The sequence below is a fragment of the Periplaneta americana genome, chromosome 3, assembly GCF_040183065.1.
Source record: "Periplaneta americana isolate PAMFEO1 chromosome 3, P.americana_PAMFEO1_priV1, whole genome shotgun sequence".
In the NCBI taxonomy this organism is placed as follows: Eukaryota; Metazoa; Arthropoda; class Insecta; order Blattodea; family Blattidae; genus Periplaneta; species Periplaneta americana.
The window spans coordinates 114,038,751-114,053,070 of NC_091119.1; the positions used below are offsets into that span (position 1 = coordinate 114,038,751).

General features: G+C 36.9%; 1 protein-coding gene across 5 annotated transcripts in view; it reads left to right on the forward strand.

Moving 5' to 3' along the window:
* LOC138696396 (calcium uptake protein 3, mitochondrial-like) overlaps positions 1 to 14,320 on the forward strand; it is a 1,041,982-nt gene that overhangs the window by 337,481 nt on the left and 690,181 nt on the right. The window lies entirely within an intron of this gene.

The following is a 14,320-nucleotide window of genomic DNA, read 5'->3' on the forward strand; positions in this document are numbered from 1 at the left end:
GGAGATTTCTGCATTGAGAATTTTTACTTTCTCGCTATGTAAAGTTCGGATGATATAAAAGTCCTCTGCTGCAGCTCATTTGGTACTGCTTCCGGTTACAAATGCAGCGATCTAGGGTTTGATTAACAGTAGGAATATATAGATTGGTCCCGCGTCGTGGTGTCCGTGGTCTAAAGTCTTGGATTTTCTGAACCGACGCTTGCGAGGTGCGAGGCTCGCCTCACACAAATCCGGACTACACGAGAGATAGTGAGTGGCTTCTATAACTGCGAGATGCGAGGCCTGCGCACCTCGCAACTATAGAAACCACTCACTATCTCCCGTGTAGTCCGGATTTGTGCGACGCGAGCCTCGCACCTCCCATCTCGCATGCGTCGGTTCAGAAAAACCAAGGTATGAGGCATCCTGCCTAGGACTCGCGTTACAGAATGCGCGCTGCTTTGAGTCCTCATGGGGGAAAAGATTTTCTCATAATTTTGACCAATGTATGGGACCGGTGCCTACCCGCATCGTGATGCACTTCGAGAGCTGCGATGTAGCGATCATCATGCTCACCACACGATATCTCCTTTCTGGTTGGATGATTGTCCACCTCTGCTTCGGCATGTGAACGTGAGGTCAGCAGCCAGCTGGTCTGTCTGGGTCCTTCAAGGGCTGTGGCGCCACGGATTATTATTATTATTATTATTATTATTATTATTATTATTATTAATATTAATATTATTATTATTATTATTATTATTATTCCTCTGATATGGACTAAATGTGTGTCTAATGATTTTTATGTACTGTGTTGTCGCAAACGTGACACTTAACCCATGCCATACGTAAAAGCTTAATGGTGGTATGAAACTAAGATTTTACTCGAATTATAGGCCTTATTTCACTTAATTGTATTCCTGTATGCTAATGTATGACGTCTGTTAAATTTAAATCGTCTCCATTTTCTTTCTGTAATTCTTCCTCTCAGTTGACATTAATTTTTTAACATGAATAAAATTGAAGAAGGCTCTTTGCACCGCAAAAGTACGAAACAGATGTATATTGTGCATACTTAACGTATTAAAACTTCAACGGGATGTATTTTCAGTCCACGGAGACACTATAAAGATGCTTAGAAAGTTCCTTAATGATTTTCACATCTACAGATTCAACAACTAAAAAGGGATCGGATCTCACCCAACGTTGTTCGCCGATCGTGAGCGTTGCATGCAGAAAGCAGTGAATTGGTAATCTTGATTTATTATAACGGCATTCTGGTACGCCGCCATGTGCCATATTTGCATTTCAGTTTGTTCTCAGTTAAAATTGCTTAGGAAAGACGTCCGCTAAATATTTTACCAGAGAAAGAAACATTGTATTTTAAAATGTTGTATGAAAAATGGAAAACTACCTGCCAGAAAGTTGTAAGCTTTATAATTAGAACAGAATCATCATAAGTCTGTGTTTGCTAAAGACGTTGCAGTCTTTCAGTAAACATTTCTAATTCCAAAATACATTTGGTCACACATTAGCGACTTCTGGATAATTTAATCGTTGTCCATTATTGCATCCGTCAATATTGATCTTCGTTTTATTGACTGTTTACTCTCTTTCCCAGCGCAAGCACACCTATTCATGCTTCTCCCATCCTTCTTTTTCTTAAAAATCGTTGTAAATATAAAGATGACAGAAATATTTCATAATAGGCCTTCTAGGCGAAATATGTTACCTCGTTTACTTGAACCAAAATAGGCTGCAATACAAAATCTGGGCAAATTCATTCTCATTATGCACCAAGTTATACAATCAGTTTATTAAAATAAATTCAGAATTAAGTAACGTTTCTGTAAATAATTGAAATTCTCCATTATTTAACTTTTTTCGTATAGATTATATTTTCTTTTCTTTAAAAAGTAGTATTTTTTCCTCAATTTCTACTTTATATTTTAATTATATCACATAATTTCTAACTGCCCCAAGCCCGAGTATTTGCTCTTTTGGGTTCAAACCAGTGCAGTGGCGTAGGCAGAATTTTGCCAAGGGGGTCATAACTAAAATCGTTTACAATTTACATTATTGGCATTTTTAATTTTATTATTTTTATCATCATCATTATCAACATCATCATCATCATCAGCTGAGTTTTCACAGGGGGATATGAAATAGTTCCGGAAAGAACGTTCGCGACAACGTCGTCACGCTGTGGCTGCGAAGAAACATTTGCCAATGTGAAATTTTCACTAACTTCACGAGAATCACAATGCGACTTTTTGCTTAAAAAATTATAAAATTGAGTTTTACGGTCGCTTAGACATATCAACCTTACATTACCGTAATGTAAAGTTTATATTAAATGCACAATAAAGTCAGAACTCAAACTAACAAACGTGAATACCTCTCTTAAAATGAGTTTAAAATCGACAATGCACAATATTTAACATCTGCACTGCAGAACTGTCAAAACAACCTTTTCAACTTGTTTCACAAGTTAAATTTCATAGTGTGATGGCTTCGTTGTATTACAAGGTCGGTACTAGGCGGTAGGTCTCTCTGTAATAAAGATAGTATTGTTATAATTCGAACGTGCCGCAATATCACGCACAGGGATTGTTTTGAAGAAGGGGTAGGAAGACTATGCCTTATGCCAACGTAGATTTTGTTACTCTGACAGTGAAAATTTAGAGAAAGGAAAACGATTATGGATAAAAGAAAGTACTGAAATCTAAATATAACATTTTTTCAGAAAGTTCAAAAGGGGGAGGGGTTCAAACCCGGTAACTCTCTCTTGCGTACGCCCCTGGTTCAAACTATATAATTTAAATATGTAATTATAGGTAATTTCTAATTTCAATAAATTCAGATAAATAAATTCGAATTAAAATTCCCTTTTGAAGCGTCATTGTATTTCCTTCTGCCGAAACCAAAATAGACATACTTGTTCTGTTCTGGGTTCAGTTCTTTCGGTCATCTGTTTAGCCCCATCTCGTTTCTATTTTTGATTCTCGTGATCATTTCTCTGGACGTTATTCCCACCGTTTGTTCGTTCCATATAATTATATAAAAGAAAAGCTTTGAAACCTTCAAACAAAACGGCACGTTATACTTTTACATAAATATGAATTTACGCAAGTAACAGGCCGCATTATATGCAAAGATCAAGGTTCGATACGTTAAATATATGCATAAAATTACAGTTGTGGGAAAAAATATGGTATAGAAATTAATGTCTGTCCATAGTCATTGTCACTGTTTTCTACTGTCTTTTCGTTGAAAACTCGGTTACCCACATCATGTGTTTACCATAATATGCCTTGGTATGTAGATCGAGAAAATGTTCAAAATGTGGTTTCAAGTAGTGCCCGCTGTTGACAAGTAAAGATTCTCGAAGGATATCAAGACTTTTTCTAAATATCTCTATTTTTATTATTTTTTTTAATGTTACAGTCCCTCTCCACAAAAGCCAGACAATCATCTCAATAGCTATAGAGAAAAAAATTTCGATTGATTCAGTTTTAGAAAGAAGGATGTGGCGGTTTCGGGTGGCAAACCTGGCAGATGTTTCCCCAAACAACGCACTGTTGCTAAGATACGGAATCGCCACGCGAAATGCAAGAGTGGCACGAAGGCGAGCGCACGTGCGAAGCTTTGATTTACGGCGGCTGTGAAATACGGCGAAGCTCTCGTTGCCAAAACAGTTTATCCACCGCGAGGCCGTTACACCGACGGATAAACATGAAATAATATACGGCGATATAAATACACTTATTATGTAACCATATTTTACAACAAAGCGTCTCATTTTATTCCTTTTGGTAAACTACGCCCTGGCAGAGTGAAATCTATCTCGTCCTTTATTTGCCACGACGTTTTAGTGACGCCATTGTGATCTTTAAATTTTATGCGGTCTTTCCAAAGAAGGTGAGCCACAGGAGCGACATAAATACGGATGAAGAATGTGTGCTTGGGTGCACAGTATCGTTGAAATAGGAATATCACGTAATACTGTATATAACTCATAAGAAAGATGAAAAGCAACGCCCGTAAGTCGGTTTTAGAATTAGCATTTCGTATCTTATCAACCACATGTATGTAGCCCTATAGGAAGTTCTGTGATCAAGAAAATCGAATAGCCTACCTGTCAACGGAAGTTGCCTTTCATTTCTGCGTGAAAAGGCATTGTCCTTGCTGTAAAATGTCTCATTAAGCCTTGGTTTTTCTGAACCGACGCATGCGAGTGCGAAGTGCGAGGCCCGCCTCGCACAAATCCGGACTTAACGAGAGATAGTGAGTGGTTTCTATAACTGCTAGATGCGAGGTCTGCGAACCTTGCAGTTATAGAAACCACTCAATATCCCTCCTGTCGTCCGGATTTGTGCGAGGCGGGCCTCGTAACTCGCACGTCGCATGCGTCGGTTCAGAAAAACCAAGGCCTTAGGCTTCCGACAAATAAGGACTCCTACTAGATTATCTTCGCTACGCGGGTAGCAAAAGGAACCAGATTAATATCTTCGATTGATAAAGGTCTCAGTATTTAAGTGTGACTTTTCGTTCTGCAAAGGAATTGTAAAATGCTACTTTTTTTCGAATTAAATTTCTGCACATTTAAAGGACAAAACTAAAATTCTTTCAATCATTTATTATCATAATAGGCCTACTCGTACACTTCTCTCTTAAATGGACTGAGCTTATTGGGAATTCAATCAATGGCTTTCCCAAAAGACACTGTGAAAATATGTTTCATATAAAACAATTTTTATCTCGAAAAGGAGGCAAAAACGAGCAAATAGTACTAAACTTTTTTGTTTGAAATATCTCAGAGAATAACCCTCTGAAATTAATAACACTTTTAATGGTTCAACCTGTATAATGCATGGATATCAAATAAAATACATTTGGATTTTAAACAAAGAACATATTGTACTTTATTACTTTATTTCGAGTTCCACGCACTCATTGGGATTTCCTTAAATCCCCTGTGAATTTTTTTTAACAGTAACAGAATTCGTATCATAGCAATCGCTTGTAATTAATGTAAATAATTATGCTGCGCAACGCCTATCTGGTGCTAGAACGCGGGTTCGATCCCCGGCGTTGACGGAGTGAAGCATGTGATGAGCAAGTTCAGAGGATGAGAGGCAAGATCCTTTCGATTCTATCGAAATTACAAATTTTACTCCTGCAACACTTTCTGTTCTACTCGTAGCTTAACCTTTCTCATAATTTCTGATAATTTAATCATTTAAAAAAATATGATAGAGTGGTGTACTGAAGAGCTCACGACCATGGACTTGTGAACAACGTCGGGGATGCCTAGAGCGAGAGTCGATTCTTAGATGAAGTTGGTGACTGAATTGACAGGTCTATCTTTGTGGCGTGTGTCGAGCTGAAAATGCACTCGTAAAAATTTACTCATTCCTTCCAAGAAGGTAGGTAGTAGTAAGTACAGTAGTGCAGTGCAGACGAAATTCAATCCATTCCCACCGAGAATTAAAGGGAAACGCTACCAGTACCAAACAAGACTGACTTTAAAGGTTCAATTTTTATTAATACTGTGATGCACATAAAATTAGCTCAATAAAAATTTTAACTTCAGTATTATTACGATTTCGTAATTATCCAAGCTACCACTTATATTAATCTAGATCAAGCCTGGGCGCTATTAACTCGATTAAGGTATTCCAGACCTCTCATTCCACTTTCCCCGGCAGAGACAGTAATGTTTTGAAGCGGTAAAAGTAGACAGAACAGTCAGTGACGGATTATATCAGACAGGCATCACAGTTTTTACGAACTTTCGGCTCTTAAAATCCATCACTGATGCACAGAGCCTTACCCTGCGTTTCTTTATAAGGCGGTGTAAGCGAAAAGGACATGGGCGGAGGTTTCTCGTCCCTTTCACTTCCCCTCTTATGTCTAGACCTGATCTAGATTTTATGAAAAGTCAAAACTACTTTGTTATTATGATTATGATTATGATGATGATTATCAGTATTATTATTATTATTATTATTATTATTATGTTCTTTTTTAATCTTAGTTTAACCTCTACCTTATTATTATTATTATTATTATTACTATTATTATTATTGCTATTATTATTGTTATTATTATTATTATTATTATTATTATTATTATTATTATTATTATTATTATTATTATTATTGTTATAGCAGTGCTATAATTATTGCTTTGCTTTTGTATTAATTGTGTTAATTAACAGCCACTTCATTTGAGCGACGTAAACCAAGATTTAATTAACAGATTCATCTTTGTAATTTATTTTCGGTCTCCTGCACTGCAATCATCTCCATCTGCACGTATTAACATCACAGTAAATCTTGATGGGCGGATCTTGGCACTCCGAAGCTAACAGGGCTTCGCTCAGTCCAGACAGTCTCCAAGGAGGATGCAATTCCTTCAGACTAAGTTAACGGCGTTTCGAATTGTGTTCAAATTACTTTCGTTATATTACAAATACCATTTCTGTGCCTAATTGCAGGCGTGTGTGGCTACAAATCGAACGAACTCGACATCGAATGCTGCATAGCGAAGAGCGCATGTCCCTCGTTTTGTGTATCAGAAGAACATTTTTTTTTATTTTCGCGTAAATACACTTTTGCACCATCTTTGATACCGAATAAATTATTGTTTTGAGCACTCTCTCTCTCTCTCTCTCTCTCTCTCTCTCTCTCTCTATTTGGCAAATTGTATTCATTTTCAGTATCCACGAAATAATAATTATGCGGGAATTATGCACATGAAAATATGGTCATTATTAGTAAAATCTTAATGTAGCTTTGTGTTTAATAAACAAGCGATGACGATCTTTTCAGGAATCGTCAGAGGATTCTCTACTTGTTTTTCTGTTAACAGCTTCAAATACTTGAGATGTGTTATAAGCAGACTTCGGGCTAGGGACACAGAGTAACCAGTATGAGGTTTAGAGTACACGGAGTATAAATGACGTCATGACCCGTGTGGAGTGACTGCAACAGCATAGGTGGATCCGTAATGTGCATTACCGTTGTGTGTATTGCTGCTTGGCTGCGGTACGTGTAACAGGCTTCGGCGTAGGGACACCTGATTGAAGGTTACAACTCACGTTAATACTTTAATGGTAGACATTTATTGTCTACACTAGGAATGTACTGTATATACTGCATCTGTACAGGGTGAAATGTATTTTATGCCGTACTATGACGGAATGTTTACATGTTGAGACACAAAGTAACGATGTTCTCCATCTCCCAGTCCACTCGACCAACAGAACACTATCGTCCGTGCGCTCTGAACTTCATGCGTTTCTGTGCCCAGGTCCGAAGCCTGACTATAAGCATATAAGTACCTATATATGCTGCCAGGAAGTCAAAAGGAGGATAGCAATGACCAAGGAAGCTTTTAATAGAAAAAAGGAGCATCTTCTGCGGATTTCTGGAGAAAGAACTAAGGAAGAGGCTAGTGAAGTGCTTTGTATGGAGTTGTGGCATTGTATGGGACAGAAACGTGGACATTACGACAAAGTGAAGGGAAGCGACTAGAAGCATTTGAAATGTGGGTATGGAGAAGAATGTAATGTGTGAAGTGGACAGACAGAATAAGAAATGGAGTCATGTTGGAAAGAGTGGGTGAAGAAAGAATGATGCTCAAACTGATCAGTAAGAGGAAAAGGGTCACTGGCTGAGAAGAAACTGTCTACTGAAGATGCACTGGAAGGAATGGTGAACGGAAGAAGAGTTCGGGGCAGAAGAAGATATCAGATGATAGACGACATTAAGATATATGGATCTATGAGAAGACAAAGAGGAAGGCAGAAAATAGGAAATATTGGAGAATGCTAGGTTTGCAGTGAAAGACCTGCCCTTGGGTAGAACACTAAATGAATGAATGAGTTGCCAGAGTGTGCGCCAAACGGGTTTCGTTCACGCAAATGCCGTCGGCCTTCTACTGTTACAGATCGAACGACGAAATAATGTGTATATTTCAAGTGGGAAGATTTTGTTTTGCGTTGCTTGGACAGATAACACAGACTGAAGGGACATCAAGGCTATAGTATCAGTACACAACCGAATTCCATACAGTTCGTGGTAATGCAGTAAACATTCGAACAGTGAATCTTCATTTATATTACATATAGGCCTATTACGAAGAAATCGTAAAAATGAGTCGAGCTATAATTCTACCGAAATATCCTGGCACTCAATAACCATCTTATTCAACAATATAGAATTTAGTGAAAAAAGAGAGGCAAACCTGCTCTTTTTTAAACAAAAAGGAGGCACATAAATCATGTTCTAACTGAATGACATAGACCAGTAGTCGTCAGCACTCGCTGAAATGGTTAGAGTGCATGGAGGGTAAGGAACTCTGCTCCGTCGTGCACAAGGGATATGGAGACATCATGCCCGCTAGCAGCCACGAATGCACGCTAGGGCAGTGTTTTGTCCGCGGGTAAGAGACGTTAGTCCGAGGGTGCAGTGTTCTGATGACCGCTGACATAGACTGTACCTAGAACAGTCTACCTCGAAGTTGTTAATAAAGTTAGCTCAACAGAGACGTGTATCCAAGACAGCAGCTTGGAAAGCACCAAACTAAAGCTTAGCAAAACAACAGTCGTGTACCAATTGAATGAAACGGACCATGTACTTAGTATTCAATTCTTTTGATAGAGACGAAATCCAGAGTATATCTATAAATCTTTACAAAAGATGAGGAACCTGCATTAGAGAGGATGGTCAACAGTTTCAGCATTAGTCTTCTCATATTTGTTACTGGAATTTGTGAAGTAATATCATTTATTGAGGTTGTAAGTTGAATTACCTACACATTCCTGATTGCACATCTGTTGAACTTTGATATATATTTATGATATTTTATTGTTATTGTTGGAAGATCACATCTTTTCGAGCATTTCTTGCGTGTTCTGTACACACTCCCTATTCTTATGGTTAGCATGTCACAGGATCAAGGCAATCCGGGACTAACATAAGACGAGATCATATCGATTCCCCATGGGAAAATGTAGATAACATCTACCTTTCGTCCAAGAATCAAACTCGGTACACTCGGCCAAAAACGTTATCACTCATACCACAACGGACAAAATATCGGGTATTTGTATTTTATTGTATTGTATTTATTTACATTCCATGCTATTCGTACATTGCTTCATAACAAGAATAGCTATGGAACATGTCAAAGGAAAAAAAAAATCTTAATAGTACTGTAAAGTCTTAATTGTAATCACAGTCTAGTTAAAATATATACAGAAGAGTTTTACAATATAGTCTACTAATACAACACAAAGTTTTAGTATCAATAGGCCTACTTAATACAACATAGAAATATTCATGAAGCCTTGTTGAATGTCATGAATTCACCTACAGAATAGAAGGCGTGAAAAATTAGTTACTTCTTTAAGTTGACCCTAAATAATCTTATGTTTTGAGCTTCTCTTTTTATATCCATAGGAAGGTTATTAAAAATGTTTACTACCATATAACGCACTCCTTTTTCATAGCAAGATAGACTTGCCGATGGGGTGTGAAAGTCATTTTTGACGCGTATTTAAGCTATGAACTGTTGAATTAATTGCAAAGTTTTCATGATTACATACGAGGAAGATTATTAATGAAAAACATACTGACAAACCATGAGCACTATTTGTAGTTTTTTTTTAAATAGTTCTACACGATTCTCTAGATTTGGCACTTACTATTATTATAATTACTCTTTTTTTGTATAGGAATATACTGTTACTGTCTGTGGAATTTCGCCAGAATATTAAAATTTGTACATTAGAGTTAAATTTACACACATGAGTTTTGTACTTTCTTCAAGAGACTTTTAATGAAATGCGCCCTATTGCCGATGTTGCTATGCACAGTATCTACCTAAGATCAGAGGAAATATACAGACTTCACAATGTCCATTTTTTCCTGGAATTTTAACTTAACGTCCTAGCATCTCGTAGCCGACCATCTTGAGTTTCGATGTCCTCATGTCAGGAAGTGCAAAATTTGTGAGTTCCGCAATACGGCTGTGCTACACTCGTCGACTACCGAAGACAACAAGGGAGCCGTGATTAACGGTTCGTAAACAAATTCGCTCTGACGCGAACAACTGCTGGCGAGTTTATAAAAGCCGGCCGGTCGACCGCTTGTTTGGAGATGATGGATGATTTTACCACTCATGAAGACAGTAACGACGAGTGAAAGCTGCCAGTCTGTACGCAAGGACCGGACCCGCTGCCCAATATACTTCCACCAGGGCGTCAGAGATCTGTCGGCACCTACGTTGGTTAGTTCGCTGAAGACCTCGGTTGAGTACGCCACTACAGATAAGATCTTAAACATAAAAACATTATAACAGTTGCTATGAAAATATAAAGTAAGAGAATAACAGACTGTTCCGTAGCTAGCGACTTGTGGCAGATATTTAAGATTTAAACGTCAATTAAAAACAAGGTTACCTTGGAATATCGACTGATAAGTTCAATTAGGATAAGACTTTAAAAACTTCAATTATAATACAAATTTATACGGAAAAATTAAGCAAGAAAATATTGATTTATTCCTAGATCATCGACTGAAAAATTCTACTCGTAATACATGTTGAAATGCTTGAAAGTTATTGATAAATTACGATACAAGTTCCTATGAAAATACAGAAAAAGAAAACACGGATTTGTTATTTAACTAACAACTGAAATATATCAATACAGGGTGATTCAAAAGTCCTGCGACATAGACTCATTTATTAGTGCAGATAGCGAAAAGTAGAAAGGGGGAAGTTGCCTGAAATATGTAGTTTTGAATCTTCAACAGAATGTATTCGTACCATTAAGATTGTACGCTGATGCGAGCTTCAATGAAAACGGAAAATGTCCTGTTTCTATATGCTTCGTGCTTCGTCCTTAAAGGAGATATTTACGTTATCGCAATCACCATAGTGTACTGGGTAAATTACAAAATGATGAGGATAATTAGTAGTGTTGCCAATATAAGTTCAGGGAAAACCGCCAGGCAAGAATGAAATTACCCTGAATACTTATGCTCTCAATGTGAAGTAATGTTTCATTGCACTGTGAGAAGTTAAATAACCGATAAACTCTGCATGCCAACTATTTTTCTCCATTAAATAATACGTATCTATAATCTGCTAGAACTAGCGGAAAAGCCATGAATTTGGTAGCATTGGGACTGGGTGTGTCATACTACTGTACAGCCTGAATGGTTTATTCTATGTTGAAAATTCAAGCACATTAGATTGAAAACTACATATTTCTAACAACTTTCACCTCTTTCCATTTTTCTCTATCTGCATTAATAACGAATTTCATCTATGTCGCCGGACTTTTGAATCAATCTGTATTTGTGAAAGGTTTAAAAATCTCAATTATGATACAAGTTAATATGAAAATATACGTACATAATATAAGATAGATTTGTTGCTTAAAATATCAATTGGAATATTTCAATATCTTACAGTGAACATGTAAAATAAGAGAAAGTGAATTTGTTAGTAACTACGTATTGGAATGTTTCAATATAGATACAGCTTCGAAATATACATATTATGGTACAAATTACTATAGAAACATAAAACAAGGGTAGACAGATTTGTCGCTAAAGTATTGACTTGAAAAGCGATAGTAAATTTATGAAGTCCTTTGCACTGCGTGAAATATCTTTATTTTTAGTATGTATTTTCAAGTTACAACCCATGCATTTTGTCAGGACACTCCCCCACTCTTCCTACAGAGCTGCGCACGAGATCGGATGAGTCTACTTACGAATTATAGGGGAATGGGTTACTCTTTGCCTTGAACTCGGTAGACACACGCCCGACCTTCCCTTCTACTCCTACCCCGTCCACAGAAACATTGTTCCCGTACCTGCACATCGCGAGTATCTTGACAAAATGCATGAGCTGGAGGTAATGGTGTATAACGATTAAACAAATAGTGCCACAGGCAGGATGAGTAGGAGTAGGAGTGGGAAGGCGAGGGACATTAAATAGAGAGTAGAGCGAGACGGACCGCGTGGAAAACTACGAGGCACGTAGTCCATCGTATACGCTTTTTCTCGTGATACACGAGTGATGTCCAAATTTACAGAGAAACCTTTCATATCAAAACGTTACAGTCTTTTTCTCCATGTACGTCGAGTATAGGCGTTTCACGTTCATATTTCAAAATAAATAAGAGTTTAGACATGAATGTCAGTACAAGTTATTATAAACATAAACTAAACGCCATTGCACAGTTAACACAGCCGTCCGCGGTAAACAACACAGAGTACTAATGCTGAGACGTACGAACTCTCTTCACCACTGGTTACAGGTACACAAGCAACTCTTCACACTTTCGGTGCACGAGTTTAACGGGCATGATCTAATAGATATCGCATACTTCTACCACAAGAAGGGGTGGGCCTTGTTAAGAGCCGGGCCTTGTTTGCTACACTTACCTTACATTATTATTTAGAATAACTACGTTATTATGTTCAAAAAATTTCAGAGTTAACTGATATTTTGTCTTCGAGTAGAGGATCTTGCTAAGCAGAGAAATGTAGCTTATAAAAAGTTTGTATATTTTGACAGAAATTAATTTTTAAAAGAGTTTTCTGATTCGCCTGCAAATTCACAGATGAGGAGCAAACTTTCAAAACCTTACATGTCCATTTTCAGAAAATGATACAGATAGGGCTATATGTCTCTGTAATAAACGAAGATCTTTCTATGGTGAAAATTTATATGAACCGATAGCATGAAAATAATCTTTAACATTTCATCACAGAAAATATTTTGTTCATTACAGAGATGTACGTTTTTGGCGTCCGAAGTGTATTTTCTGAAAATGGACAGTCAAGATTTGAATGTTTGCTCCTCAGATACGAAGTGTCATTCCTTGGTCATCGACATGATTATATATATATATATATATATATATATATATATATATATATATGGATAATGGTTTTAACGCCAATTGTAATAAAAGTTATGGAAATATTAAACAAGAGAAGGCAGATTAGTTTCTTAAACTATCGATATATGGTTATACCAGCGTATAGATAATTATACAGTATGAACACTTCGCGTCGGTACCTTTGATGTAGCAGGACTGATTTCAATGATCTTCAAACCAGTTTGAGCGTGAGATTCTGCTTTCTCCCAGGAGTTGGCATTGACATCATACCAGCTAGCAGTCGACACAGCGGAAATATAACACATACAATTAATACATCTAGGTACATTATGTACTCAAATGAAATAAATTGGACCGATGAAATAATAAAGCCGTCATTAATTGTAATGTGTAGAGTCTAGAGAGTTGAGACGTTTACTCGAAAAACAAATTAAAATATGTAATGATTTGATAGAGCTGAAAATGGAAAAACAAAACTCCTTTGAAAAGTAAAACCATATACCTATATTATATTGTGCACAAATACATAATTTTAATGTATTATATTATTTTATAATATAATTTATTATATATAAAATATAAAAAAGATTATTATTACAACCAGTTTGTCACTGAGAAATAAGGAAAAGCTGTTAACTTGAATTTATTTGAAGCAAAGCGTTACTGGATTATGCAATAAGGTAGGCGATGCTTGGATCCTATGTCTCAACTCTTATATTCAATTATTATCTTAGCGTGTCCTCGATTACAATAACCTCTAGCGCTTGAAAGTGGAACTAAACGCAGGCGCACAGAGAAACAAAACACAGGAAAATTCGCTCAGTGTCCATTCTTTGTAATCCCTATACGCTGTTTATACTGTACAGTATATGTATATACGTGAATTATAATACTTTACGTAGATGGAAAACAAGAGTAATCAAATTTTGTTAGTATGCTGTTGGTTGGAATATTTCAATATAGGCTACGTGGATACAATATAAATTGTAATTCATTCATTCATTTATTTTATTCCATAGATCTTACATGAGCAATGAAGCTTTAAGATGTGGAACATGTCAACATTTTACAATATTACAATTACAATTTTTACAAATTTGTATAGTTTTACAATTTAGTAATTTTCTGCAATGTTTACAATTTTGTACAATTTTTTTTACATTTTTTTACATTTTGGCGAGATGTAGTGAGATGAGATGAGGTCCGAGGATTCGCCAAAATATTACCCGGCATTTGCCTTTTCGGTGGGGGAAACCTCGGAAAAACCCAACCAGGTAATCAAATCAAAGGGGGTAATCAAATCAAAGGGGTTGATGCCAAGGACTCGCCATAGACCATCCGGCTTCAGTCCCACGGCTGGGGAAAACCTCCGAAGAAACCAAAGTCCAAAGGGGGATCCAACCCAAGCCC